The sequence below is a fragment of the Callospermophilus lateralis genome, chromosome 10, assembly GCF_048772815.1.
Source record: "Callospermophilus lateralis isolate mCalLat2 chromosome 10, mCalLat2.hap1, whole genome shotgun sequence".
NCBI lineage: Eukaryota > Metazoa > Chordata > Mammalia > Rodentia > Sciuridae > Callospermophilus > Callospermophilus lateralis.
In genome coordinates this window covers 121,748,086-121,771,966 of record NC_135314.1, presented here as the reverse complement: position 1 = coordinate 121,771,966, position 23,881 = coordinate 121,748,086, and the positions used below count along the sequence as shown (strand labels likewise).

The 23,881-nt window shown below is 37.6% G+C and overlaps 1 protein-coding gene across 2 annotated transcripts in view; it reads right to left on the bottom strand.

Annotated features, from left to right (window-relative positions):
- The window catches only part of Pik3cb (phosphatidylinositol-4,5-bisphosphate 3-kinase catalytic subunit beta), a 134,231-nt gene that overhangs the window by 101,187 nt on the left and 9,163 nt on the right, over window positions 1-23,881 (bottom strand). Inside the window, exon 2 of one of the 2 annotated variants that reach the window (XM_077110355.1) lies at window positions 9,668-9,770. The exons of the other annotated variant lie outside the window; for it this stretch is intronic. The gene's annotated coding sequence lies outside the window, so the exon portion shown is untranslated. The remainder of the gene's footprint in view (window positions 1-9,667; window positions 9,771-23,881) is intronic. 2 annotated transcript variants of the gene reach the window in all.

Sequence of the window (23,881 nt, the reverse complement as noted above, 5' to 3'; positions counted from 1 at the left end):
ACAAGGTTTTGGGTTCAATCCCCAGCACTGAACAAACAAACAAACAAACAAACCACCTCTGTTGTCATGACCTGGCATGTTTTTAAACATAGTCCCAAACTACTTCTGCATTCTTCCCTACCTGAGTAAAGTACATGCTCCATCTCCTTTTGGGTTTTATAACTACTTGGCCAGCAGCATACGACAGAGATAATGCTCTATGAATTTCTAGGCCAAAGTTTAAGAAGCTGCAACTTCCCTTTGTTATCTCTTAAGACACTCACTTTTGAGGATGCTCACTCTTAAACATCAGCCACCATGCTCTAAGGATCAGGACAAAAGGAAAGACCATGAGTGGACCTTTTGACCAACCCCAGCTGAATGCCAACACTAACAGTCAGCCTTCTGCTAATGGAAAGGCCTTCTTGATTCCATCTAGCAGACTTCAAGTTTCTCCCATTAAGGCCCCAGACATCATGGGCCAAAGACGAACCAATCCTGCTGTGCCCCATACAAATCCCTGACCTCAGAGTCAAGCCAAACAAAATGGATATTTTACACAACTATGTTTGGGTGTTTTGTTAAAAGCAACAGATAACTGCAGCATGATCTGAGACTGAGATTAAATTATGCAGCTAGAACACCCAAAAGTTAATTGTTTCTTTTTAAAAAATTCACATTTGCATACATGTGCCTTAATATATATTTTATTCAACAACATTTTTTTGTTTGTTTGTTTTAAATACCAGAGATTGAACCCAGGAACACTTAGCCATGTAGCCACATCCCCAGCCCTTTTTTAAAAAAAATTTGAGACAGGGTTTCACTGTATTGCCAAGGCCTTGCTCAGTTGCTGAAGCTGGCTTTGAACTTCCATCCTCCTACCTAAGCCTCCTGAGCCACTGTGATTATATGCATGCGTCACAGAACCTGGTTGTGTCTTTTAAATTTAATCACTAAGGAAGAAGAAATATGTGCATTATAAATCCTCAGAGTGTAAATCACTTATCTTATACTTTTGAAACTGAGACTTACAGAAATAAGATGACTATACCAAGGTCACTATGGCAGACTGCTTTCTCCACAGTTATGGAATTGCAGCTTGAGCACTTGGAAGACTACACATTCCAACTTCCCATGCAGTTAGAAGTGACCTTGTATTAAATTCTCTTCACTGGAATATGGGGTGAAAATGACATGTGCTACTTCAGGTTAGGGTTTTTAAGAAATGTGGTGCACAGCCAAGTGTGGTGGCACACTCCTGAATTCCCAGCAACTCTGGAGGCTGAGACAGGAGAATCGTAAATTCAAGGCCAGCCTCAGCAAATTAGCCAGGCCCTAAGTAACTTAGTGAGATGCTGTGTCAAAATAAAATGGACTGGGGATATGGCTCACTAACAAAGCACCTCAATCCCCAGTACCAAAAAAAAGAAAGGAAAAAAAAAAAAGAAATGGGTGTGCAACCTACATCACCCCATTCTTCTTCCACTGGACACATGAGATGACACAGTCACATAAGAAGGAAAAACTGACAGAGAACCACCCACCAAAGAGGACCATACATTAAAACTCTCCATGAGTGAGAAGTAGACATTTGTTATGCTAAGCCTTTTTTTTTTTTTTTTTGTACTGTGGATAGAACCCAGGAGTACACCAACACTGAGTTATATCCCCAGCCCTTTTTAATTTTGAGAAAGAATCTCATTAAGTTGCTTAGGCAGGCCTTGAACTTCTGATCCTCTTGCTTCACCCACCCAAGTTGCTAGGATTACAAGCATGTACCACCAAGCTTGGTGTGCTAAGCCATTATTAATTTTCAGCAATTTTGCCTTCACTAATTTAGTCAAACACACAGTTTACGTAGCTGCAAGGCCAAGATTAAAATCCACATATTCTCCCTCCTTAGCATCTTCTGCTAGAATTATTGTTATTTTCACAAAGAATTGTAGGATCACAATGCATAAGAACTCTACTTAAAAGAAGAGAGTAAATGAAATAAGTAATGAGAAAGAACATATGCAAAAATATTAGAAAAAGTACTAATTTGAGGAATTTGAAGATTAGAACACAGAGAGGCAAAGAATAAGGGCAAAATGAGACTGGAGGTTTTTATAAGTTCCATTGTGAAAATGAATCTAAAAAAGCTAGACATGGTAGCATAATGCCTATAACCCCAGCAACTCAGGAGGCTAAGGTAGGAAGATTCCAAATTCTAGCTCAACTTCAACAACTTGGCCAGACCCTCAACAATTTAGTGAGACCCTGTCTCAAAAATTAAAAAGGACTGTGAATGTAGCTCAGTGTCAGTGTTTGCTTGGCATGAGCAAGGCTTTGGGTTCAATCTCAAATACTACAAAAACAAAAACAAAACTAAACACACACACACATACTCTATACATTATGCATAAAACTTGTAATCTTAGGGTTGGGCATGTAGCTCAGTGGTAGAGAACTTGCATAGCATGTGTAAGGCCCTGCATTTGACTCTAGCACCGCAAAACAAATCAAAAAAAGACTAGTAATCTTCCACATAAACAAAGCTATAGTTAATGGTTTCTTTTTATTCATTTTTATTTTTATTTTTTTAGTTGTAGTTGGACACAATATCTTTATTTTATTTATTTTTATGTGGTGCTGTGGATCGGACCCAGGGCCTCGCACATGCTAGGCAAGTACTCTACTGCTGAGCCACAACCCCAGCCCCTATAGTTAATAGTTTATAACATGCCTTTATATTGGAAAACTGCACAACAATGAGACAGCCATTTATATTGCCCTTTATGTACTATTTCCTCTATCATGTGGCAGTCAAAAGGCTGAGATGCTTGTAGCAAAAAAACAAAACAAAATAAAACAAAAGAAACAGTTTTGAAAGGTCATGCTATGCAGACAGACGAATTTCTTTCACAATATCCTTACTGTCTATGGCAAAACTGTATGATAATCTGACCGCAGTTATTTTCTGAGTACAACAAAAAAGCACATCACATCATCAAAGGACCAAAAACTGTAGGCACTCAACAATATCATCTTTATGAACATTATTTCTAATTGCATAAACATCCAATGCATATTAATGAAAAAGAACCCCAAGGCAAAGAAAAAGAACTAGAGGAAGAGGAACTAGTAAATGAAAGTCAAGTTTAAACTATGCCACTGTTTCTTCATAGAGCAGTTTCTAAATAAAATATTTTCAAGTTAAAACATATCACGTGGTTGGGCACAGTGGCATATGGCTATAATCCCAGCAATTTAAGTAGTGGAGGCAGGAGGATCACGAGTTCAAAGCCAGCCCCAGCAACTTAGCAAGGCCCTGTCTGTAAATAAAACATTTAAAAAGGAGCTTGGGAGCTGGGGTTGTGGCTCAGCGGTAGAGTGCTTGCCTAGCATGCATGAGGCACTGGTTCAATCCTCAGCACCACATAAAAATAAAATAAAGATATTGTATCCACCTAAAACTAAAAAATAAAATTTTTTTTTTTTTTAAAAAAAAAAAGGAGCTTGGGATGTGGCTCAGTGGCTAAGCGTCCCTAGGTTCAATCTGTGGTACCATATGCAAGGCCCTATGTTCAATCCCCAGCATGCCCAAATAATAATAATATTGACCTTGAAAATGTCTTTATCTAATGCCAAACAAGAAAGAAAGCTTCAGAAACCTCTCTAGCAACTGTAATCCTATCAATATTTTTCCCTTTAATAGCTTTTATTGGCCTAGCCTCTGTCTAAATATGGAATTATCTTTTCCCACAGGGAATTACTTACTCAACACCAAGGAAAAAATTTCTCTAGCTCCTTCTAAAATTTCCAAACTCAAAGGTTAACACCTATATTCTTTTAGTAAAAACAATAGTAATCTAAATCTAGTGATATGATTCCGTAGTAAAATAACTGCCTAATGTGCAAGAGGTCCTGGGTTCAATCACTAGTCCTGTAAAAGAAAAAAAAAAAAAAAAAACCTGCCGGGTATGGTGGTGTACACCTGTAATCCTAATCCCAGAGGCTTGGGAGGCTAAGACAGGAGGATAATAAGTTCAAAGCCAGCCTCAGCAATTAAGCAAGGCCCTAAGCAATTCATTGAAACCCTGCCTCAAAAGGGCTAGGGATGTGGCTCAGTGGTTAAGTGCCCCTGGGTCTAATCCCTGGTACAAAAAATTAAAAAAATTTAAAAAATAAAGGAAAGAAAAGAAAAGGGAAAAAAAAAAAGAAAAGAAAAGAAATAAAGACCTGGTCCAGTTCTTGGATTCAATTCTTTTGGGTATATATCAAGAAGTAGGCTTGTTGGATCATGAAATAATTCTGTTTATGGCACCATGTCAGGGATGGAACCCAGGGCCTTACGCATGGTAGTCAAGCATTCTACAACTGAGCTATATCTCTATCCCCCTGTTTACTTTTTGTGTGAGAAATACAAGAGTTCCAATTTCTCCATACTGTTGTCTGGATTTGATTTTATAGTATACCTATGGTTTTTAGTAGGGGAATGTTTTAAGTGTATTTCCTTAAAAGCATATTTATCATAGATTTCTTCCTAGTTTTAGAAGCAACACAAAAGGTTATGCTACACTACAAAGTCAGAACTAGTTAAAAAAAAAAACTCTGTGTCTGTGTATGGGGGGGGGGGGGGGGTACTGGAGACTGAACCCAGAGGTACTTTACCACTGAGTTATACCCCTCAACTTCGGTTTTGTTTTGTTTTGTTTTGTTTTTAATTGTGAGAGGAGGCAATCAGCAATCAGAAGCTATTTTGTTTTGTGATAATGTGGTGCTGGGAATTGAAGCAAGGGCCTCGCACAGGTTATGCAAGTGCCCTACTCCCAGTCAGAAGGTTTACTTACTGGGCATGTTTAGATTTGTGATGACAAAAAGTTCTGGAAAAGGACAATGGTGATGTTGGCAGGCTATTGTGACTGTTTTTGATGCCACTGAAATGTATACTAAGAAACAGTTAAAACAATGAACTTTATGTTATATATATATATATTTACTACAACTTACAAAATAAATCTGAATCCAAGTAAATTTGTTCATTAAGAACTACAGACCTTCTGTGCCACCAACTCACCTTTCTCTAGTCTTCCATCCTCCTGTGGTATTCAAATATTTCCTTAATTGTTTATCTTTCTCTTATTATTACCTTTGGAAACTTGATGGTTCTTAGCTACAAGTTACAACTTTTAGCCATTCACTTGTCTTTTACTCCCCCTACATCCTCACTCCTGGCTCTGCATCCCTGTCATTGCACAGAAGAAAACTCAAAGGCCTGATCCTGATCTACAGTTTGACTTGAATCTCTACCACCTTCACAATGCTGATGAAAGTTGCTACCACCTCCTCTCTCATTCCATCCCAGCTATACTGCCCTCTTAATGCTGCTAGAATAATGCTACTAGAATACATCAAGCACAGTTCAGTCTCGGAACATCTGCTTAAATTTAAATGCCTTCAGCCTAGAATGCTCCCATTATCCCATCCCAAATATCCACCTGGTCTGTTCTACTACTTTATTTAGAGATGTGAGATCATGTATCACCCTAATCAAAGAGGGCTTCCAGAACCACACCTTATAAAATAATAAACCTGGGCTGGGGATGTGGCTCAAGCGGTAGCGCGCTCGCCTGGCATGCGTGCGGCCCGGGTTCGATCCTCGGTACCACATACAAACAAAGATGTTGTGTCCGCCGAGAACTAAAAAATAGATATTAAAAAAAAATTCTCTCTCTCTCTCTCTTTCTCCCTCCCCCACTCTTTCTCTCTCCCACTCTCTCTTTAAAAAAATAAATAAATAAATAAATAAATAAAATAAAATAATAAACCTATTTATCTTCCATGAATGTCTACCTTTTCCTAATGTATTTTCTTAATACTTATCACTTCCCATTCTTTATATATTATTTATTGAATAGCTTGTCTACTCTTATTAGAATATCAACTCCATGAAGCAAAGCATGGTGACACATGCCTATAACCCCAACTACTCAAAGAGGCTGAGGCAGGAGGATCCCAAATTCAAGGTCAGCCTGGGTAATTTAGCTACACCCTGTCTCAAATTAAAAAAAAAAAAAAAAAAAATTTCAGCCAGGCATGGTGGCACACACCTGTAATCCCAGCAACTTGGAAAGGTAAGGCAAGAGGGCCGCAAATTTGAGGCCCTAAGCAACTTATTGTGACTCTGCTTCAAAATAATAAGTAAAAAAGGCTGGGATGTGAATCAGGGGTCAAACATCCCTGGGTTCAATCCCCAGTACCAAAAAATTTTTTTCTTAATTAAAAATAAAATGTTTCTTTTCTTTTTAGCAATTCTGGATATTGAATCCAGAGGCATTCTACTACTGAGCTATCCCCACCACCACAATTTTTATTTTGAGACATGGGCTTACTAAATTGCAAGACTGGCCTTGAACTTGTGATCCTCCTGCCTCAGCTTGCTGAACTGCTGAGATATACATTTGCTCCACTGTACCCTACCATGCATCCTCTTTATCCAGCCTTCACCCCATAAACATTTCAATTACCAGTTCAAACTTTTCATTTCCACTTAAAAGGCTATATTAGCTAATAAATTCACTCTGCCTCCTATCTCATGTGAGCTTATATCAAACTGGGATTTTACTATTGCTCAGCTATTCTTCTGCTATACTGACAATAATAAGTTTCTCTACTATATGTCTGGCCTGGTCAACAGCAAAAGCCTCTAAACTGAACTTACTGCTTTCACTCTGTACCTGTAATCTATCTTCAATAAAGTAGCCAACAGAATCCTTAAAACACATTTTATCCTTAAAATTTCCCAAGACTTCTTTGAACTTAAATCCCCTTACCACAGCCAAAGGGAATTGTACATCTTACTTCCTCATGTCTTCACTCATCTCACAACACTTTGGTCCTCATCCACCCTGATGAGAAGAAGCTGTAATTCTTCCCATGCTTCAAACACATCCAACTCATTTCACCTTGGGATTTTACTTAGCTTGTCTTCCATTCCTTAATATTCTTTGTTACCACCTGACAAGCCAACCATTATTCTCTATCAACTACTCTATTTAAATTGGAATTTTCCTTGTTCATTTCAATAATTAGCTCCATGAGAGCACTGATTATGTGTATTACAGTGCCTGGCACTGACGAGTGCAGTGATAGTCACCTGCAATCCCAGCTACTTGGGAGTCTGAGGCAGGAGGATCACAAGTTTGAGACCATCCTGTGCTAGCAAAAGTCCCTGTCTTGAAACAAAATATAAAAAGGGCTGGGCCATAGTTTAGTGGTAAAGTGTCCCTAGGTTTCAATCCCCAGTACTGTCAAACAAAGTGCTTGGCACAATACAGGTATTTCAATAAATACTTGCTGAATTTGTTAACTACCCTACAATATTTTCCTCAAATGTTTTCTTTTCCCAGGATCCCAATCCACCGTTGAATAAATATGTCTAATAGATAACCTCAATCCCTACCGTATTAAAAAGGTAGAATAATAAGGCTGAGGTTGTAGCTCAGAGGTAGTATGCGAGGTCCTAGTAAAACACACACACACACACACACACACACAGTAGGATAAGGAATCCTACAGTTTCTTCATCTTTGCCTAAAAATTCCTTGATTCATCCTCTCTTCCAATTCTTTAATTTCTAAAAGTTCCTTGATTCATCATCCTCTCTTCCAATTTTTTAATTTCTAAGCACAAAGACTGTTACTCTTTTATATGAGTTAAGCCTTTTAATCATGTCTTTGATTTTAAATTTCCCTACTTCCTCAAGGTAAGAAATTAATCACTTTCTTTAATATTTAGACTATGGTAATGGATAGGTAAGAAATTAGTCATTTTCTTTAATATTTAGAATACTCTAATGGATCATTCCTTTTAACCTAAAAAGGAATTACACTACTTATTAGTGCTAAAATACCTAGCAAACCAGATAACCCTTGGCAGGAAATGTCTATTCTATTAACAGAATAACTAGGGAGAACCACATTATTTATTGTCCAACCCTGTAGAGTTGAGAGTAAAAACTGGCATGAAAAACAGTTGGGCATTAACTGATCTGTAAGAAGCTAAAATCAGTATCAATGGATACCTTAACTACAACTCCGGAGCTTAGAGAAGGTATTGCGATATTCTAAGCACATAGAACTTACTGGTCTAATAAATGAATTAAAAGGAGCTGTGCATGGTGGTGCACACATATAATTCCATTTATTCAGGAGGTTGAGACAGGAGGATAGAAAGTTTGAGGCCATCCTGGAGAACTTAGTGAGATCCTGTGTCAAAAGAAAACTTAAGGCGGATGTGGCTCAAGCGGTAGCGCGCTCGCCTGGCATGCTTGCGGCCCGGGTTCAATCCTCAGCACCACATACAAAGATGTTGTGTGCGCCGATAACTAAAAAATAAATATTAAAATTCTCTCCCTCTCTCACTCTCTCTTTTTAAAAAAAAAAAAAAAAGAAAGAAAACTTAAGGAGCTGGGGTTGTGGCTCCATGGCAGAGCACTCACCTAAACATATGAGGCCCTGGGTTCGATCCTCAGCACCAATTAAAATAAATAAATAAAATACAGGTATTGTGTTAAACTAAAAAAAATTTTAAAAGAAAACTTAAGGGCTGGAGGTGGGCTAGGGTTGTAGCTCAGTGGTAGAGTGCTTGTCTAGCACGTGTGAAGCACTGGGTTCAATCCTCAGAACCACATATAAATAAATTAATTAATTTAATAAAGGTATTGTGTCCATATATAACTAAAAATCTTTTTTAAAGGGGAGGCTGAGGGCTGGGCATAGTGGCTGACACCTGTAATCTCAGCCACCAACCAATAGGGAGACTGAGACACAAGGATCTCAAGTTCAAGGCCAGCCTTCCAAGTTTATTGAGGAGGCCCTAAGCAATTCAGCAAGACCCTGTGTCAAAATTTAAAAAATGAAAAGGGTGGGAATGTAGATCAGTGATAAAGTGCCCCTGGATTAAATCCCCAGCACCAAAAATAAATAAATAAAAGGGCTGCAGCTCAATGGTAAAAGCACTTGCCTGTATTTATAAGGCACTGAGTTCAATCCTCAGTACTGAAAAAAGAAAACAAAAAAGAATCAAGAACTGAAATATTCAAATACATTTTACCATCTCCTCTTTACTCTTTACTCCATTGCAAGTGGATTTTCAGCCACAAGCACCCTCCTGGAATGTCCCCTACTGAGGTCATCAATAACCTCCTCACTATCAAATTCAAAAAATGTTTTCTTCAGTTTCCAATCAACCTCTCTAAAAAGCTTTTCACACTACTTAACCCCTATTTCTATCATGAAGCTCCATTCTTTAACTCTGTGTTAAATAATCCTAAATAATCAGACTATCTTAAAGGAGACCTAGGATTCCCCACCACCACCACCACCTCAAAGATTAGCTAAAAGACTTAGAATCTAGCTGGGTGCAGTGGCACATGCCTATAATCCCAGCAGTTTGGGAAGCTGAGGCAGAAGGATCACAAGTTCAAAGCCAGCCTCTGCAAAAGTGAGGCACTAAGAAACTCGGTGAGACCCTGTCTCTAAATAAAATACAAAAATAGGGCTGGTTCGAGTGCCCCTGAGTTCAATCCCCAGTAACCTCCCCAAAAAGAGATTTAGAATCTAACCAATATTCACATTTTCCTTCTTCATTTAACTTCTGAAAAAATAATAGAAGAAATTTAAAATATAAAATTGTCACTTACCTCAAAATAATAGTCCCCATTTTACTTTTAGGAAAATAGACAGCATTACTTATTTTTTAAAAGTGAAGTTTTCATGGAAGACTTTTTCTGATTAGAAGATACACTACAAAGAAAGGTTGAACAAAAAATATTAATCTAAATGAGCAAAATTAAAATTTTACTACTTATATGATATTTAATTCCTTTACAACTCTACACATTTTAAATACAGGTTGAAAAACCAGGTGTGATGACACACACCTGCCTGTAATCCCAGCTACTTAGGAGGCTGAGGCAAAAGGAGCACAAATTCAAGGCCATTCTGGGCAACTCAGTATGACTCTATCTCAAAATAAAAAGAACTGTGAATATAGCTCCATGGTAGAGTGCTTGCCTAGAATATTTCAAGCCCTAGGTTCAATCTCCAGTGCTGAAAAAGATAAAATGGGAGAAAATATTTGCAAATCATATCTGATAAAAGACTAATCAATATTCTGGAATATATAAAAATGGGTAAATGTTACAGGCATATAAATTATCACATGCAAAATTATGACACATACCAAATTATATCACCCTCTTAAAGTATACATGTGAGTTGGTTTTAGTATATGCACAGAGTTGTGCAATCATAATCACAATCAATTTTAGAACATTTTCATTACCCTGAACTGGGACCCCTTATACTTCAATAGCTTCTCATTATAAAAATCTTAATATTCGGGATTAAGGATAGAGCTCAGTGGTAGAGCCTTTGTCTAGCATTTGTGAAGCCCTGGATTAAATATCCCCATAAAATAACAATAAAAATCTGAATATTCAATGATGATATCTGGGCATTTGTATGTTTTACAAGCTCCATAGTTAATTCTGATTTGCAGTCAGGACTGACACGTAGTGCTCAATAAACACTTAGATGAATGGGTGGGTGGTAAGGGAATGGATATGATAAAACAGGTTTTTTTTTTTTTTTTTTAAACTCTTTTCACCACTTTTATTTTTCTGGTGCCAATATATTGTGGACATTCTTTCTTTCTTTCTTTTTTTTTTTTTGTTTTAATTAGTTACACATAATAGTACAAAGACCTTGACACATCATACATTTGAATCAGATGGGATATAATATCTCATTTTTCTGAGTATACAGGTAAAACAGGGGTTCTTAAGCTTGGTAATATTGACATTTTAAGTCACTTATTTGTTTGTGGGGCTGTACTATGTGTTTCTGGAAGGACATTTAACAGTATCTCTGGCCTTAACCCATGAGATGCCAGTAGCATTTCCCCATTTATGACAATTAAAAAAATGTCTCCTAATATTTCCTAATGTCCCCTGATGACAAAACTGCCCTGGTTGAAAACCCCTTGAGTAGATTAATAAATGTATACACAGATGGATACATGCTTACATGGATGGATATGTGGATGGATGGGTGGATGAAAGGGTGAATGGATCAATGATCAGTTCTCACAAAGCTAACTGAATGTTTTTGTTCCTGAAGTTTTTACTCTGAATACATTCCCCCTTGCTCGTAGTCCATCAAATAGCATAGCAGAGTAAATATTTGGAACATAAAATAATTGGAAGACTACAGAAATTAAAATTTCAGACACTGACATCATTCTCCAATGTAAAACTGAATTCTAAAGTCTGACCCAAGAAAAAGACTTGATAAATATAGTGACATAAAATAAAACTGATTATGGCAAAAACTATATGTGGTAAATTGTTACTAATTGAAAACTGACAAAAGAATCAAATCTTGGTCACAATACCAAGATAAAATAAAATTTTGACCTGGGGTGAGAGGACAAGAGAAAAGAGACCCCACTCACTTTAGCATGTTTTCAAGGTTCATCAATGTTGATGTATATATTAGAACATCATTTTTAATAGCTGAATAATATTCAATTGTATGAATAAAATGCCTTTTGTTTATCCACTTATTGACATACATTTAGATTGTTTCCAACAAATATTATGAATAGTGTTGCTATGTACATCCGTGTACAAGTTTTTGTTTTTTATAGCTGAGCATGGTGGCACACACATAATCCCAGTGACTTGGAAGGCTGAGGCAGTAGGATCACAAGCTTGAGACCAGCCTCAGTGACTTGCTGAGGCCCTAAGCAATTTATCAAGACTCTCGCTCAAAATTTTAAAAAAGATAAAAATAAAAAAAAAAAGAACTGTGAATGTACTTCAATAGTAGAGTACCCTGGGTTTGATCTCCGTTTTTGTTTTTGTTTTAAAAAAGCAAAAGTGTTGTTTTGTGGTACTGGGGATTGAATCCAGGGTGCTCTTTCCAGCCCATTTTATTTTGGTACCAGGGATTGAACTCAGGGGTACTCAACCACTGAGCTACATCCACAACCCTATTTTGTGCTTTATTTAAAGACAGGGTCTCAGGCTGGGGATGTGGCTCAAGCGGTAGTGCACTCGCCTGGCATGCGTGCAGCCCGGGTTCGATCCTCAGCACCACATACAGACAAAGATGTGTCCGCCGAGAACTAAAAAATAAATATTAAAATTCTCTCTCTCCTCTCTCTCTTTCTTAAAAAAAAAAAATAATAATAAAGACAGGGTCTCACTGAATTGCTTAGTGCCTCACCATTGCTGAAGTGGGGCTTTGAACTAGTGATCCTCCTGTTTCAGCCTCCCAAGCTGCTGGGATTACAGGCATGTACCATTGCATCCAGCCCCAACCCTTCCTATTTTTAATTTTAAGACATGGTCTTGCTCAATTGCTACATCTGTCCTTGTGATCCTCCTGCATCAGCCTCCCAAGTTGCTGGAATTACAAGGGTGCCACCACTCCTGGCCATGTTCAACTTTTTATAAGAACATATGTTGGGATTTAACACTGGTTAGTGCCTAGGAAGATTTGTTGGTCCTGGTGGTGAAATAAAAAGAATTTCAAAAAATATGTTATTATAGGGAAACTGGCCTTTTCCCTCGTCCCCAATCTTCAGATTGGGATCAAAGCAGAAAGAACTTGGTTGTGAAGTAAAGAAATGTGTTCATAAGACATCTGAAGGAATTTGTACGTGCATGTAATCTATCTTATATATAAATACCCCCTGCTTGTAGTTGTGGTGTGCCCTCCGTATTGTCTTGGCTACTGCCAGAGGTGCACATGAATAATAAAAAGTCCAAACCCCTTCTCTATTGAGTCTTCCAAATTCTTTGGGATTAGTAAACAATATACTGGGGTTTTTGTAGTCCTGGGGATGAGCAACATATACTTTAATTCTCTTAGGTATACACTTTAGAGTAGAATTGCTGGGTCACATGGTAACACTATTATCTAAGACCACTTGCACTGTTATAACAAAATATCCAGGACTGGGTAATTTACAAATGACAAAAAATTATGTCTAACAGTTCTGGATGCTGGGAAGTCCAAGATCAAGACACTATTATATTTGGTGTCCAGTGAAGGTCCATCTCTCGTAGATGGTGCCCTCTAAGGAATCCTCTCATTGCAAAAAGGATGGAAGAGTCAGAAGGGCTTGGCTAACTAGTTCCCTCCAGTCTTTTTCATAAAGTCACTAATTCCATTCATGAGGGCTCCTCCCACACCCACCCAGAACTGAACCCAGGGGCACTCTACTATTCAGTTACATGCTCATCACCTCCTCCTGTCTTAGCCTCCTGAGTTGCCGGGATTACAGGCATGTGTCATCACATCTGGCTAACATCTTAATTTTAGAAGCTATATTTTCAAAATAAATCATTTAGTGAGAAGAGTGACAATATTTCACATTTTTGTAGGGACTGAACCAGAGGTGCTTCACTAAGCTATATCCCCAGTGTTTTAATTTTGGGACAGTCTCCCTAAGTTGCTGAGGCTGGCTTTGAACTTGTGATTCTCCTGCCTTAGCCTCCTGAGTCACTGGGATTATAGGTATGTGCTACCATGACTGACTCTCCATTTCTTTTAGTTTTTTATTTTGATACAGGGCCTCATTAATTTGCCTAGACTAACTTTAAATTTGTCATCCAGCTTCAGCCTTGTGAGTAGATGGGATTGCAGACATGGGCAACAAACCCCAACTCTAAATTTTGATATAAAAATAATTCATTTTTTTTTTTAGCTGGGTATGGAGGCACATTCCTCTAATTCCAACTACTTGGTGAGGCAGGAGGATAGCAAGTTTTGGGTCAGCCTCAGCAATTTGGCAAGTTCCTACCTCAAAATGAAATGAAAACGAATGGGATGTGTGGTACAGCACCCCTGGGTTCAATCCCCAGTATGCAAAAAAAGATCATTTTTTTAACTTCATTCATTCATTCATTAATACCAGGGATTTCGGGGCTAGGATTCTGGCTCAGTGGTAGAGCACTTGCCTAGCATGCACGAGGCACTAGGTTCAATCCTCAGCACCAATAAATATAAAATAAAGATATTGTGTCCACCTAAAACTAAAAAATAAATATTTAAAAAAAAATACCAGGGATTTCACTAAGGAGTGCTTTGGCTGAACCACATCCCCAGCCCTTTTTGTGTTTTGAGACAGGGTCTTGCTAAGTTGCTTAGGAGCTCACTAAATTGCTGAGATGGGCCTCAAACTTGTGATCCTCCTGTCTTAGCCTCCTGAGTTGCTGGGATTAGAGGCATATGCCATCATATCTGGCTAACATCTTATTTTCAGAAGCTATATTTTCAAAATAAATCATTTAGTGAGAAGAGTGACAACATTTCACATTTTTGTAATGGCTGCTTAACAGATAATAACAACTATATTATCATCTGTTGAAATATCACAAGTCCTACTGCTGCTGGAAAACTTCAATATCTACTTATGAGAGAATGAGAACAACAATAACAAAAGAATAAATAATATCTTGGTATTGTTACAAAGATAGTTTTGACCTTGCAGATCCCCTAAGAAGGAGTTTAGGGACCTGGGATGCCATACTTTGAGAATCAACCACCGCTCTGTTCAGTGTTCCCACAATAACCCAATGAGGCTCTACCATTTGTACTTACCACACCTTATTAGAATTATCTGTCTGTCTCTCTTAAAGTTCCCTAAAGTCCACGAGCCTTCTTTAACTTTGAATTCCCATCGCCTCACACAACATAAAACACATATCTTCTCAATAAAATTTCCAATAAATAGCAAATATAGAGAAACATCCACAAACTCTAATATTAAAGGTATATGTGAGCCATGTGCAGTAGCACATGCCTGTAATCCCAGCAGCTCTGGAGGCTGAGACAGGAGGATCACAAGTTCAAAGCCAGCCTCAGCAACGATGAGGCACTAAGCAACTCAGTGAGACCCTGTCTCTAAATAAAATACAAAGAAGGGCTGGGGATGTGGCTCAGTGGGCAAGTGCCAGAGTTCAATCCCCATTTCCCAGCCCCCCCAAAAAAAGGTATATGTGAATTAAGCAGATTTTCGCATGGCAAATACTTTAACTAATAGAAATGTATAAAAGAAAAGTCTCATGATAAATTGATAGCAATGCCAGAAGTAGCATAAAGAATATATTCAGACCTGTTGTGACAACATAAGATTGGACATTTTCAAAGTTATGCCCTGAGGGAATAAGGAAAACAGATCCTAAAAATCATCTTAAACTATGAACACCCACTGCTATGTCTTCTGACTAAATAAAAATATACACCTCTTCTAGGAGACAATTGCACTACTGTTTTAAAAATGGTGGAGGAGGGGAGGTAGTGTCAAGGTAAGGAAAGTGCTGCTCACTGATGTCTAAGAAAGAATACAGTTTATCAAATTCATGTATATTTGACATTTCATCAAATAAGATGTTTTTAAATGGAGATGGGGTACATGCCTAGCATATACAAGACCCCAGGTTTGATCCCCAGCACATATACAAAAAATTCCTAACTTTAATTGCATTTACTTTCAAATCAATGCCTTCTTACATTTCTGTAAATGAACCCCACCTTCCCACCCTTCTAAACACTGACATCAATGAAGACAGGGCACACATTTGTCTCTCTTGCTTAATATACCTAGACTAATACCCTGATAATCAACATATCCAGATTTGCTCGTTAGTTAGACAGCTAAAGAAGCACTTGTGAAGGGCTGATGATATGGCTCAGTTGGTAGAGTGCTTGCTTCATATGCACAAGACCCTGGGTTCAACCCCCAGCACCACCCAAAAAAAAAAAAAAAAAAAAAACACTTGTGACAATGAAGATAAATTATTTTGTAGTAAGGACCTCAGTGACACTGGGTCAAGGTGTCATAATTAGAGGATGAGAAGATTGTCAGTTATAGGGGGAGATTTTACACTGAGCCCATTCAGCTCTACAACTCTAGGGAGGCCACTGAGCTTTCACTCATTAGAGCTAATGGTCTCCTTCTCTGGTCCTCCATTCTCAATTGTAAATAAAGCTGTAAAATGCAGAGGCTATGTGTCATGATATTCAGAAAGTCTCTAAAGTTTGGAACCTAGGAAAGCCCCTCTAAGTAGAACAAATGTGGCATTCCCAAGGTCCTAATTTTGACCACAGCTCATTTGTGGTTCAAACTTTATTGGCAAAGCATTCAGTTATTGCCATTTATGCTGGTGCATGCCTATAACCCCATCAATTTGGGAGACTGAGGCAGGAGGATCACATGTTCAAGACTAGCCTCAGAACTTAGCAAGACCCTAACTCAAAATAAAAAATAAAAAGGGGGCTGGGGAATGTAGACAATGATTAAGCATTATATTGTATGTTGTCTCTAGGGCTGATTTCTTATAATATACATCTTATTCCCTCCATCAAATTGAGGGCTGGGAAAAGATGGATTTATTTTCTACATATGACATGTGGTTTTGCATTCTGAAGTTAACAGAGCTTCTTATTCACCCCTCAAAAAGTTCCAAAATTTCACTTCACTATTTTTGTTCTAACTATGAAATTTATATCTGAGAAATTTTTAAAAAAGAAGAAAGAAAAGCAAAAATTATTACTTGTCAACAATAATGAAAATCTCAGTTCAAAGAAACCCAAAGCCAGATTTGGTGGTGCATGCTGTTATCCCAATGACTCAGGAGACTGAAGAAGGCATCCAGCCTGGGCAATTTAGTAAAACCCAATCTCAGAATAACAAAAAAAGACTGGAGATGTAGCTCAGTGGTACAGAGCCCCTGAGATCAACCCTCAGTATGTATGTATGTATGTATGTATGTATAAATAAATAAATAAGTAAATAACAAAAGGAAGAAAGGAAAAATGTATCTCTGAGGTAAACATAAAAAACTATAAAATATTTAGGAGAAAAATTTTCTGAGAAACTTGTGATTGGCATTGATGTCCTATCTAAGAATTAAAGGAGATTTTTTTTTAAAAATCAAAAAATATTACTTATTGACAACAGTAAAAATCTTAGTTAAAAAAAGAAACTCAAATCGTATGGTTAAAAAAAAAGAAACTCAAAATCTCTGATATAAAACATAAAATTATAAAACATCTAGGACAAAACTAGGTCACCTTGCAATTGGTTATTAGCTTTCAGACACCACCAAAAATCATGACCCATGGGGGATGAATAGATAAGATGGACTTCAAATGAATTTAAAACTTTGTCTGCCTATAGACTCTCAAAAACATGCTTTTATCATTTGGTAATCTTTTTTTTTAATATTTATTTTTTTTTTAGTTTTTCGGCAGACACAACATCTTTGTATGTGGTGTTGAGGATGGAACCCGGGCCGCACGCATGCCAGGCAAGCGTGCTACCGCTTGAGCCACATCCTCAGCCCCGCATTTGGTAATTTATAATCAAATCGTAACTTGCTGGAGAATTACTGTTAAATTCAATATTTTTCTCTTAAAAAAAAAACAAAAAACTACAATTTGGGGGCTGGTGTTGTGGCTTAGTGATAAGAGTGCTTGCCTAGCATGTCTGAGGTGCTGGGTTCAATTCTCAGCACCACATATAAATAAATGAATAAAGGTCCATAAACAACTAAAAAAAATACATATAAATAATTAAGAAACAAACAAAAAAACCACTAAAGTTTGGGTTGGAAGTGTGGCTCACTGGTAGAATGTGTGCCTGACCATACATAGGCCCTGGGTTCAATATCCAGCAACACAAATAAACATCAGTTAAAAAAAAAAAATTATAGGGGCTGGGGATGTGGCTCAAGCGGTAGCGCGCTCACCTGGCATGCGTGCGGCCCCGGTTCGATCCTCAGCACCACATACAAACAAAGATGTTGTGTCCGCCGATAACTAAAAAATAAAATATTAAAATTCTCTCTCTCTCTCTCTCTCTCTCTCTCTTCTCTCTATCTTTAAAAAAAAATTATTCTAATTACACTTTTAGGAAGAACTTAACTTATTCATATGCTAATAATTATTTTTTTCTTTGCATTTTAATTCTTGCCTTTTCTGACTTGGCTTTATATTATTAATATACATATAGGAAGTCTTTTTTTTCTATTTGTTAGCTGAATGCTGAAGAAGCCAGTTTTGCTTTTTGCTAACCTTTAAAAGTTTATCACCACTGAGGATATAGCTCAGTTAGTAGAGTGCTTGCCTCAAATGCACAAGGCCCTGGGTTCAATTCCCAGGACCACACAAACACACACAAAAGTTTATCACCACTTTGCAACCATGACAATAACAATTGATTTAAGTAAAAAAAACTAAAACATAAATCAAAGCTGGGCACAGTGGCAGATGCCTATAATCCCAGCTAATTGGGAGGCTAAGGCAGAAGGATCACAAGTACAAGGATCTGTCTTAAAATAAAGGAATGTAGCTCAATGATAAAGTACCTGTAGGTGCAATCACCAGTACTGGAGTAAGGAGAAATAGATCAACAGATGGTAAAATTGGTGAAAAGTTTGAAAAGATCTTCCCATAGTAAAACACTTATTAATCACCAAAGCAAAAGCTAATAACTTTTAAGTGAAGAAATTGGGCCAACATGACCTTTAGTGATCAAAGTTAAAATGGCCAATAATAAAGGAAAAAAAAAAAGCCAATAATGAAATGAACTACCATCATGTTTATGATGAGGGACATGCAGCATTACTTCTGTGGTGCTCCTGCCAAAACTGCACAATCTGGATCAAATTATGAAGAATAGACAAACATGAATTGAGGGACATTCTATTACATAAATCAACCTGTATTTTCCAAATACATCACAGTTATTAAAGACAAAGAGGGCTACGGATGTAGCTCAATGGTAGAGTGCTTGACGAGAAAAACTAAAAAACTGCTTCAAATTAAAGGAAATCATAGAAACCTGACACCTTTTTTACAATGTGATGCTGAACTGGTAGTGGTATCATAAATAATAGTATATATCTAGTAAAAATAGAACATGGACTATTGTTGTGATGTGTGCTTTGCCATGTTATGATTCTCAGGGGTCTAAGAAAATTGGTATTTTAGTTATGGTAAATTTGACTGTTTTGACAACACTAACTCCATTTTGAGCTTTTTCTTATAACATAAGTTGTGATTGAGCCAAGTGGCTAGCTGATGGTTACCTAGACAACTGAGAGCTACAATGATAACTATGCACTGATATCAAATTTGATAGTTGGTGTCTAAGACTTTTCCCTCTAAACTTGATATCTGAAATCTAAGAAAATATACTTTATGGGACTATAAATGCCCATGCTTTCAGACTGCTGTTTGAGACACATCTCACTCTGATTCTACTCTGTTAGTATTCACTCCCTACTTGGCTCATCTACACATCCCTTATCCTATACATGTCTCTCTCTCCCTCCCTCCCTCCCTCCTCTCAGGCCATTTATGGCCTCATTGTAGTTACTCCAAAATGCCAGGCTGCTTCCTACTAAAAAGCCTTCTAATATGCAACCCTTCACTTATGTTGGGAGTTCTCAGCCATGTTAGGCCCATTATTTTAAAAAGGGATTTTAAAAATAATATTTCCTTAACCATTTAAAATAAAATTTGTAGTTAACAGGAGCTAAATATAACTTTAAATAATTACATATCCATACATTATGCAGAGTTCTAACTATAATAAAAAGGACAAATAAAAGGAACATTAATTTATTATAAAAATATTTTCATGCTAATGGTAAATGTTCCAGTACAACTACATTAGAAGTAATAAAATGGTAATCAAATGGTTGCACCAATACTTAGTGCAACCATTACTACATAGATCAACAGATACATATGTCGTCTCGGTGATTAAACAGCACCACCAGCATATGTCATTGGTGACATGAATTTTAGAAAGATAACTCTTAGAAAAGTTCTAAAAAACCAAAGCATAATTGCATAATTTTTCCTTACATTTACTAAGCAGCTCCAGTCTTGGAAAACTGACTATTAAAACCATGCCTCAAAGTATTTTGCTTATACATAAAATCCAGTTAGGTCCTAAGCCAATGGCTCTCAACCTGTGCTATACATTGAGGCAATTCCTTTGTGGTACTAGGGATTGAACCCAAGGACACCTCATTGAGCTAAAGCCCCAGTCCCTCTTATTTTGAGATAGGGTCTTGGTAAATTGCTGAGGCTGGCTACAAACTTGTAATCCTCCTGCCTTAGCCTTCTGAGTACCTGGGATTACAGGTGTGTGCCACCATGTCCAGCTTCTCAGCATCTTTTAAAAGCTCTCTGATTCTAGTGTGCAGCCATTGTTGAGATCCACTGTTTGAGGCTGAAGTAAGTAAATAGGTATTCATCTATATGAAGTCAGGATGGAAGGTCCTGCAGGACACACATCAAGTTGCTAGATTTTGAGATTTGAATGTCCCACAAAGGCCCACGTGTTGAAGACTCAGTCCTCAGCCAAGTGGCTCTATAGGAAGGTGGTAGAACTTTTAGAAGGTGGTGCCTGTTACAAGGAAGTTGATTCATCAGAGTATATCCTTGAAAGGAATACTAGAAACCTAGCCCCTCCTCCTTTCTCTTTTTTAGCTTCCTGGCCACCAAGAGATGGACAGTTTCCTCTGCCACACACTCCAAGCACACTCCTAACACAGGCCCAAAGCAATAGGGTCAATGGGTCACAGAAAGAAACCTACAAAACTGGGAGCCAAAATTAACTTTTGCTACTTAAAAGTTGATAAAATCAGAATTTGCAGGGAAATGGATGGCCTTAGAGCAGATTATGCTAAGTGAAGCTAGCCAATCCCTAAAAAACAAATGCCAAATGTTTTCTTTATATAAGGAGAGTAACTAAGAACAGAGTTGGGAGGAAGAGCATGAGAAGATTAACATTAAACAGGGATGAGAGGTGGGAGGGAAAGGGAGAGAGAAGGGAAATTGCATGGAAATGGAAGGAGACCCTCATGGTTATACAAAATAACATACAAGAGGAAGTGAGGGGAAAGGGGAAAAAAAAACAAGGGGGAGAAATGAATAACAGTAGATGGGGTAGAGAGAGAAGATGGGAGGGGAGGGGAGGGGAAGGGGGGATAGTAGAAGATAGGAAAGGCAGCAGAATACAACAGACACTAGTATGGCAATATACAAAACAGTGGATGTGTAACCGATGTGATGCTGCAATCTGTATACGGGGTAAAAATGGGAGTTCATAACCCACTTGAATCAAAGTGTGAAATATGATATGTCAAGAACTATGTAATATTTTGAACAACCAACAATAAATATTAAAAAAAAAAGTTGATTATCTCAGGTATTTGCCACAGTAATAAATGGCTAACATACAAGTACTTTAGCTCAGTACAAAAGAAGTCTTTGCTTTACAGGCTGTCCTTCACCTTACTAAGGCTATCATTATGACAACCAAAACTGCCCTGCCTCTTATTTTGAAACAACCTCTAAAGCTTTGTCCCAATACCAGATGAGAATCACTGACCTAACTCATTCATCACTTGCATCTCAATTCAAACATCACCTCCTCTGGGAAACCTTCCCTAAGCCTGCAGAACAAACTAGGATTTTCTGCTCTATCTTCTCATTATACCATGTACTTTTCATTCATAGCTATCATTATAACTAGTAATTAAATTTACTTTAGGGATTATTTCATTTATACTTATCTACAACTAGAACAGCTATTCTCAAACTTAAGCAAATTATCAGAATCACTTGGAGGACGCTCAAAGTGCCAGATGCGGTGGCACTTTGGTCTCAAAATAAAAAATTAAAAAGGTTGAGGATGTAGTTCAGTGGAAGAGTGTTCCTGGGTTCAATCCCCTACTTTTTAACTTACTTAAAAAGTAAGTTAATGGCTATATGACTGGAAAATTGCTGTCTTCAAATACACAGGTATTATAAAATAAGGGTGGTGGTTATTATACTGGGAAACACAACACTTTAAATGTATATTGCCGCAGTCCGGCTGTGGCAAAATAGCGGGGGGGACACACGAACAGCTTGTGTAGATTAATACAACAGGAGTAGGAGCCATTTATTGTAGGACTGGAGCAGTATATATACATTACACACAGCTTATCTTAATTAACATAAACTAGATACAGCAGTCAACCAATAAGGAATCTCCACACTTAATGGCTCGCTGGCATTACTTCACAAACCACTCCCTCTGCAAAATGCCAGGTGCCATCTTGACTTTTTACAGACTCTAACAGTATATATTCCTTTTCTTTAAAAAAAAAAATTTTTAAAGTTGTAGATGGACACAATACCTTTATTTTATTTATTTATTTTTTGTATGTGGTGTTGAGGAGCGAAACCCAGTGCCTCAAAAATGCTAGGCAAGCGCTCTACCACTGAGCCACAACCCCAGCCCACATATAGCACTTTTCCACTTTCAGAACTTAAGACAAAGAAAAGTATGAGCTGGGCGCAGTGGCACACTCCTGTAATCCCAGTGACTTGGGAGGTTGAGGCAGGAGGATCATGAGTTCAAAGCCAGCCTCAGCAACTTAGTGAGGCTCTAAGCAACTCAGTGAGACCCTGTCTCTAAACAAAATATTAAAAAGGGCTAGAGATGTAGCTCAGTGGTTCAGTCCCTGGTATCAAAAACAAAAAAGGATGAGATGATCAATTAAAAGCAAAAATTCTAGAGTTAGACAAATCTAGGTTTGAAACCTGACATAAAAACTGTGCCACTTGGCATGTTAACTTCCTGTAACTTCAGTTTGCTCCTTTCTCTCCTCCCAAACCCCTCTCTTTCCCATAGTACTAGGGATCAAACCCAGGAGTAGTCTATCTCAGAGCTATACCTAAAGTCCTTTTTATTTTAAGACAGGATCTTGCCGAGTTGCTGAGGCTAGCCTTGAAATTGTGATCCTTCTGCCTCAACCTAGGAGTGACTGCTCTTACAGACATGCACTACTATATCCAGTTTCCCTATCTCTTAAGGGGGAATATCATTAATACCTTCCTTAGAGAGTTGTTATGAAAATAAAGTAACAGAGAGAGCACTTAGCATAGCCTGCCACATAAGTAAGCACCCAATAAATGTTTGCCATTGTTAGTCTGCCTGATTTTATATACAGTAAGATACCCAGGGGAGTTTTCCTAATAAACTATTTTTTTCTAATAGCCTTTCTAATAAGCTATATTGATGACCACAACTTTAAATGGTAAATGAATATAAAAGGAAGATGGAGACAATACACAAAATACAACAGAATTAAATAAATCACCAATTCAAAAATAATTATCTGGGACTCAAGAAGACAGTGAACTCTTCCCAAGTTATAAGTGAAATAATTTTTGCTAGTTGGAAAATATTATAGAGCTATAAAGGAATATATAACATATGATTAGCTTAGGGCTTGAAAATGATGAACACATGGCAATTAAAAGCAGACAAGTATAATTACTGTTCCATTAACAAGTTACAAGAACATCAGACACTCCTTGCAGGCAGAACAAGAATCCAAAACCCAAAATCTCCTCTGTTAGAAAAAACATTAATACTAGAATGTGTGTAGCTTATATCGCAAGAATTAAGACGACTAAAATGAATGCAGTGGTAGACACCTGTAATCCCAGAAGTTTAGGAGGCTGAAGCAGAAGGATCTCAGGTTCTAAGCCAGCCTCAGCAATTTAGTGAGACTCTAGCAAAATAAAAAAATAAAAAGGGCTAGGAATGTAGCTCAGTGGTTAAGCACCGCTGCATTCAATCCCTCAATACAAAGAAAAAAAAGAAGAGGAGGAGGAGTAGGAGGAGTTAAGGCAACTAATGATTCCCAAAGAAAGAATGAAATTTCCACAATTATATAAGTGGAAAAAACAACAATAAAATAATTCTAACTGACCCAAACTTGCCTGTTTCCTTAGGCTCACATCATAATGCATAAATTAAACACATT